Source organism: Salminus brasiliensis, chromosome 14, assembly GCF_030463535.1.
Source record: "Salminus brasiliensis chromosome 14, fSalBra1.hap2, whole genome shotgun sequence".
NCBI lineage: Eukaryota > Metazoa > Chordata > Actinopteri > Characiformes > Bryconidae > Salminus > Salminus brasiliensis.
The window spans coordinates 34,841,700-34,849,460 of NC_132891.1; the positions used below are offsets into that span (position 1 = coordinate 34,841,700).

At 41.5% G+C, this 7,761-nt stretch overlaps 1 pseudogene; it reads right to left on the reverse strand.

The window, feature by feature from the left end:
* Positions 1-1,522: 1,522 nt before the first annotated feature.
* LOC140534882 (E3 ubiquitin-protein ligase TRIM35-like) lies at positions 1,523-5,838 on the reverse strand (annotated as a pseudogene).
* Positions 5,839-7,761: the final 1,923 nt, after the last annotated feature.

Here is a 7,761-nt window from a genome sequence, read left to right on the forward strand (position 1 = left end):
TCTCTTCTCCTGATGGTTTCTTCTCCTGATGGTCTCTTCTCCTAATGGTCCCTTCTGTCCAAAAGTCTTTTTCAGGTGAAGGGTTTTTGGGTGTACACAGTCAGTCCCTATAGTCCTTTATCCCACTGTCTTCTGATGTCTTCAGAGTGATGGTGAAAATGGTCAGAGTTGGTGGGTAAGAGTGTTGATCAGTGTAGATTAGATGAGGTAAGGTAGATGGAGTGAGGATCAGCAGAGTGACAGTATGAGTTTCAGTTTCTCCAGCAGGTAGACGATGTAGAGAGGAGGAGGAGCTTTGGAAAGGGGGGTGCTGAACAGGTGAATACCACTCATTATTCTCCACTGATTGTTCATGAAACTCAAATGTAGACATGCCAACATTCACCAGCCAAAGTCTTTAGATTCTTTATATTCATAAAAAAAATTCAACGTTTACAAATCATCTATGATACATATAATATCTGACCCACTAAACATTAACTCAACATTAATGCTGTTTCCCCCTCAAACCTCTTCAATATCATTTTCTTGTAGCGATCATTTATTATTATTATTATTTGATCAATCAGGGTTAATGAATTTGTCCATACACTGGTTTTCATCACATATTAAAAGCATGAATGAAAAACATTTAATTTTCCACATTAAAAACCAAAACAACTGGAAAGATCACAGAGAGACACTGAAGACATTTGGGTTTGAAATCAGAAGATGAGGATGAGCATTGGTTCGGATCCCGGGTCATGCTGCCTGCCATCAGCAGTGGGAGCCTGAAAGAGCACAATTAGCCTTTCTCTCTCTGGGTTGCTATATGGCTCTCTCTCTCTCTGTCTTCCCACATCACTTCAGTGTGTTCAGTGCATCTGCTAGCCGATGTATCAGAGCCGGGCACCCGGTGCTTTCCTCTTAGTGGGTTGGTGGCGTTGCATTGTCGAAAGTTGCAAAAGAGGCGGTGACTTGCGCATGTGTTGGAGGAGGCATGTCTCAGTCCTCACCATCATTACACATGATGGGGGAGACTACTAATGAGAATGGGTTGGATTACTGGCTATATTAAATTCCGGAGGAAAATTGGGGACAAATAAAAAAATTTAAAAAACGAATGAGACGATATATAAGATTTCCAGTTTTTATATCCTCACCTCAATGTGTTGAACAGCTTAGAACATACCGCTCCCAATTCTGAGAAAGCAAGAATGTTGGAATGTGTGACTGACAGGTATTTCTTGATCAGGTGTGCCCTGCTTTTTTAAATAGTGACCAGCTCTGGTTGTCTTCTTTTGATTTGAGCTCTGGATTTGGCTCTTCTGGTATGTGTCTTCTTCACATGGCTTCTATGTACGCTTCCTTGGCCTTCACTAGTGCTTCACCACTTGAGGAGCTTTCATTTAGAATCTGTGATTCCCTTCAAGAAGACTCTCTTCCAGCAGCCTTTACAGCACACTTTTATCCAAAGTGGCTGATGATTAGAAATGCAAAGCAGGTGTGAGCATTTAGATGAGGGCTCAGAAGTCACACCTTTACTTTAACAGTTTGTAATATAATGCAGATTCTTTCCCACAGTAATAAAATCACCTCTGAACCAAAGCAGAGATTAAAGATCTGATGAGGAGAAAAATGCAGAATGATAGAGAAATCAAATCCAGTCTGAAAATGAGTGAAATCTCACTCCACTAATGTTTCTAATGATGGAATGATATCAGGAGTCACTCTATGACTCTTAAAATCATCATTTTATTTACACACACATGTTAGGATGTAATGGTACAGATACATTATTTAAAATATCCATTAATGACATTGTTCTGATGATAATTCATAAACCTGTTCACTACCTGTAGAAATGTTCATTCTGAGCAGTGTGAACTTTACCTGTGCTGTTCCACTGTTACTGACGTCTTCACTGGTAAGATCCTCAGAGGACAAACAGACCCAGTACAGAAAAGAGGTAAAACTCTCTCAGTGAAAGTGTGTGTTATAGTGTGCAGGTGTGTGTTGGTTAGAAGATCAGTGAAGGTCACTTTCCCCCTGTCCCAGTCCAGCTGCACTCTGACCCTCTGCAGCTTCTCTTTAGGGGTGAGGAAGTGAACTGACTCTCCTGGGCAGCTTGTCCAGTATTTATTACTGCTTTTCCAGTAGCTCAGACCTCAACACTGAATCCCTGAAACAGTCTCCCTTTCTTGTTTACAGATTCTGGGATCAAACCCAGTGCCCAGTCATCACTTTCTCCAACCTGGACGTCCCAGCAGTGTGTCCCTGAGTTAAAACCCTCTGAACCCAGAACACACCAATACTTATCAAATCTCTCTGGATTATCAGGAACTGATGATCTCTCTGGTCTCTGTTTTCTACAGCAGTGAGATCATCAGACAGGTGGAGGTGTGGGTGTGCAGTGTTGGGGTCCAGAGAAACAGGAGCTGAGGAGAGAGAACCAAATGAAACATCATGTTTTTCTCCCATTTCTGTAACTGGTTTACCTCTACAGACTGTTTCCTTCACTTTGAGTAAAAACAGCTTTAGAGGAAGATTCCAGATCACAGATCAACTTTAATCCTGGACTAAGTCTGGAGCTCCAGTTCAGTGCAGCACTAAAAGGGATGTTCAGTAGTGAATGGTGTTTTACAGTCCAGTGGCAGATCTGATCTGGACATGGTTGAACATTTTCAGACATGCTGACTCTGAAACTGACTCCTGAATTAGATCCTGCAGATCAATGTAGAGAAACATGGAGACCCAGAACATCTGCATCAACCCTGAGAGGAACACGACTTACTGTACTGCACAATCTCCTGCATCTTCTCCCCACACTCTGAACTTCAGGTTGGAAAGGTGTTTGGCTACATTGATCAGAGCTCCTGATGTCTTCTCTGGAAGCTTTGGTGAGCGCTGAACTCTGAAAGTAGAAGATTTCACTGTATAAAGTTCACAGCCTGTCATTTATTGACCTAATCATCAATATTTGATTCCATTTATTGCCTCCAATCAATAATTCTGTTGTTTCTGTCAAATCAATATTTCTGCTGCTGTTCTCCTTCCTCCAACATTAACCCACAATCCTTCTTCACCTTCATTCCATTACAATACACTCATATTTACAATCAGTCCAATAGACTGTGGATTTAAATGGAGTCAGTATTTGAACAGTAGATAAAATGGGTGATCTGACACTGACTTTACTGTTTCTCTGTAGACTTGAAGTTCTGAGAGGAGAAAGAAAGAGAACAGCTTTAAAAATGAAGAGTCTTTTCAGGTGGATTTCAGATGAAATTGAGGAAGAAATTCATGTCTAAAGTCCCGAACCACACTGATCAAACACACACCAGTAAGAGAGAGAGAGAGAGAGAGAGAGAGAGAGAGAGAGAGAGAGAGATGGTAAAGAGACTCTTACTTGTAAGAACTGAACGTCCTCAGCTTCCATCTCCTTCTCTATTGTTCTGATTGTGTCTGAAAGAGATGATATTTCTCCATTCATCTCCTCAATCTTCCTCCTCATCATCTGACTCTTCTGCTCCTCTTCCTCCTTCAGTGCAGCTATCCTTGCTGCTTCTTCATCTCTCAGAAACTGGTGAAGCTTCTCAAACTCCTCCTTTATCTGCCTCCCTGTGTGCTGGGCCTGCGTCTGGAATGAGAGACCATTAGGAAACACCACCTCTAACAGATGTTCTACAAGCTTTTACCTCCTACAGGATAAGTGGACACTCATCACAAACATGACCAGATGATGGATCACCTGAATGTGGGCTGCTGTTCGGTCAAAGTCTTCTTTAGCTTCCTCTAAGACCTTCAGGTTCTTCTGTAGAGGCTCCAAAGCAGTCTGGAGTTTAGTCTGTAAAACAGACCCAACAGCTCAGCTGAGTGAATTCTGCTGTTTACCGTGTCCACTTACTTTAGATATTTGCTAGCAGTCTAACATATAGTGGAGAGTCTATGGGTGGAGCCTAAGATATCACTAGCCCAAATAAAAAGTGATTGACCATCCTGGGTCATTTCAATTTGAGATGAAGGTGAAGCTGATTGGTAATTGATTGGTTATTAGGTTGTCAGTCCTAGTTTGGGTGAAGTCTGGAACTCACTGCAACCACACTTTTTGCCTAGGCACATCTGCTCTATGTTCACAGACAGAAAAATGAAGTATATCAAGAAAAATACACTGTCCCTACTGTGAAACATGAAGGAGGCTCTGTTATGTTCTGGGGCTGCTTTGCTGCATCTGGCACAGGGGGTCTTGAATCTGTGCAAGGTACAATGAAATCTCAAGACTATCAAGGGATTCTAGAGAGAAATGTGCTGCCAAATGTCAGAAAGCTTGGTCTCCGTTGCAGGTCATGGGTCTTGCAACAGGATAATGATCCAAAACACATAACTAAAAACACAGAAGAATGGCTAAGAGGAAAACATTGGACTATTCTGAAGTGGCCTTCTATGAGCCCTGACCTAATTCCTATTGAGCATCTTTGGAAGGAGCTGAAACTTGACGTCTGGAATAGGTACACTTCAAACCTGAGACAACTTAAGCAGTTTGCTCATGAGGAGTGGGCCAAAATACCTGCTGAGAGGTAAAGAAGTCTCATTGACAGTTACAGGAATCGTTTGATTGCCTCAAAAAGTTGTGCAACAAAATATTAATTCAATGGTACCATCATTTCTGCCCAGGCCTGTTTTATGAGTTTATTTTTTTAATAATTCTGTTTAAGCATGGATGAAAAATAATGTCTGACTTTCATTGGTTAATTTTCACAGCAATTTTATTTATTATTACTTTTGTCAGATTCAAGTTATTTCTGTGACCATTGTGGTTTTGTTTTTTTTCATTAACCGAGGAGTACCAACAAATTTGTCCACCTGTGTATCTGTTGCTCTTGGAGGCTCAGACCTGAATTTCTACAAAGCTGTAAAGTTTACAGCCAGTGTAAAAGCTCTATTCAGTATAAACCTGAATTAAATATAATATCTACAGACTGATAATTCACTCATGCTGTTTGCTGTTGCTCTGAAACCACTCCCACTGACAGACTTCACCTCCAACACAAAGAACAGGTTGATCTGCTTCTGAACTGAGAAAGACTTTCTAGAGTTTAGAAATGGAAGCTCTAGAAGAAATCTCCTACCTTAAGGTCAGCCACAGCTTCATCTACTGGACAGCAGTCATGAGTTTTGTGTTTCCTTGAATCCCGACACACCAAACACACCGGCTGCTGATCGACCAAACAGAAGAGCTTGAGTTTCTCATTGTGCAGACTGCAGACCACCTCAGACCCTGCTGAAGATCTCTGACTCCTGCTCTCTAGAAAAGCCTCACAGATGTTTTTCAGTACCAGGTTAGTAGGAGGTTTGTCTTTAGAGGATCTTCTCCTACAAAGTGGACATTCTCGAGACCCCTTAGTCTCCCAGAACATCTGCAGACAGGTTCTACATACACTGTGGCTACAGGACAGAACAACAGGATCCCTGAAGATCTCACAGCACACAGGACAGGAAAGCTCTTCTTCTGAAAGAGGGGTTCTAGCAGCCATGTCCTCCAACTGCTGCTGTGCTGCTTCTCTGTAATGGCTCCTTCAGTCCAAACTTCACTTTCACTTTCAGGACGTCTGTGATGATCAGAGCAGCATGGTGGAGAATCAGCCGCTGTAGACCTTTATCCCACTGAGTGAGTTTCAGCTCCTTTCAGAAATCACACCTCAGGATCCAGAACCATCCAGTCAGTGTTGAACAGCTTCTCGTTGGAGTCTCTGAGTGGAGTGAATGCAGAGTGAAGAAAGATCAGAGGGACACTATGAGATTCACTTCCTCCAACAGGTGGAGGGAGTGTAGAGGAGGAGGGGCTTTGAGAAAGGAGGGGTTAATGAGATACTCTATTGTAACTGTGTGATTTCTCCACTAGGTGGCATCAGTTCATCACCAATCTGAAACAAAAAGATGCTCAGTTTCTGTCAAGATCTTCCAGATTAAACACGAGGAATTAAAACTTTGAGGAATTTTGAGTAGTGACATGTTTACAGATCTACTGTATTTACTTAAGTTTGTCATCATTTGACCACTGGTACGTCACTGACCAACCCAGTTTAGGCTGCTGTTGGTTTCCATGATATTGATGTTTAAATAGTGGTTGATCAGAAAAACTGGATAATAACATACTGTGGAAAGCAACAGAATAGCTGACCACTGGTAAATCTGTCCCCTACTGACCAATCTTACATTGGTAACTGCTGCTCCTCTGCTGGACAAACACTGTACAGACCAATAACTGAACTTGTGATCAAACTAAAACACCCAGCTTGTGGGTAGAACTGACCGTCTGACTAATTCTGCCCTAAACTGTCATTGACCAAATTAATCTCAATGTTTTAATACTAATACTTTTCTGTCCACCATGTTTTTGGACCGTGGTTGTTGTGCAGATCTGCTGTAAAGCTCAGTGTCGGCTGCTTGTGTAGAGTAATAGACAAGAACTGTTTGTCTAACAGCAGATCTGAATCAGATGTTGGACTCTTATTCCTCTGGTTTGACTACTAAACACTGACCGGTCTGATTTTAAGGTTCTAATAACACAGATTTGACAGAATTGCTGATTTGTGAACAGTGTAGAAGTCTTGCTTTCACTGAACGTGAAACTGAACTGAACATCGATGCTGTGTTTAACTACACCCAAAGAACTCCACCAGCTCCTGCAGACTGTTCCTTAATAGTAGCTGGAGGACTTATCAAACATGACCTATGTGCTACTTAAGGGTTCAGCTATAAATGGGGATATCATCTTGATAGACATAGGCACGTTTATCCAGGGTCTCTCTTAACACCTCAATTGTAAACCATTGGAAGACAGCTGGTGCATTCATGAGCCCAAACGACATTACCCTGTACTCGTAGTGCCCTGAGGGACTGATGAACCCTGTCTTCCACTCATGCTCCTGTCGTATCTAGACCAGATTGTTGGCACTGCACTAGTCCAGCTTAGTGAATGTGGAAGCTTGCTGCAGTGCCTCAAAGGTGATTGGCATAAGAGGCAGGGGATAGCGGTTGGCATTAGAGGCAGTGCCGGCTGATACCTTACAGTTGTTAAACTGAACCCTTCTCTTAAGCACAGTTATGCAGTGTTCTTTGCAGCTTAGAAGAGCTATTATATCATCTTATGGGTTTGAATTTGTTGACTTCTGCTTCTATATGGACTTTATCATTCTCACTCACGTTTTCATCTTGTATGGCTTATGCATACTTGCCATTTTTTCTTAATTCAGTTTTGTTTTATTGTTGTTTTTATTTTGCTTATTATTCTTATTATTCAAGGTCGACCAGAGGAAGATGGGATCTCTTTGTGAGTCTTGTCAAGGTTTTTTCCTCTTGATCTGAGGGAGTTTTTCCTCAAAAGAGGCTTGGACATGGATCTCTGTAAAGTTTCTTTGTGAAATGTGCTATATTAATGAATTTTAATTTAATTTAAATTGGTGTAAAACCAAACAGTGATGAATTTCTCTTTTCTTGGTATCTCTTCCTGTTTCTTTGAGAGAGATTCTCCAACATACATAACAGAATCATTTGGATCAGAACTGAGAAAGACTTTAGAGTTTAAAGAAGGAAGGGACCGTGGTTTATGAGGAGAAATGCAAACAGGTGTGAGTGTTTAGGTGAGGGCTCAGATGTTACATCTGATGAGGATGAGGAGAAAAATGCAGAATGATAGAGAAATCAAATCCAGTCTGAAAATGAGTGAAATCTCACTCCACTAATGTTTCTAATGATGGAATGATATCAGGAGTCACTCTA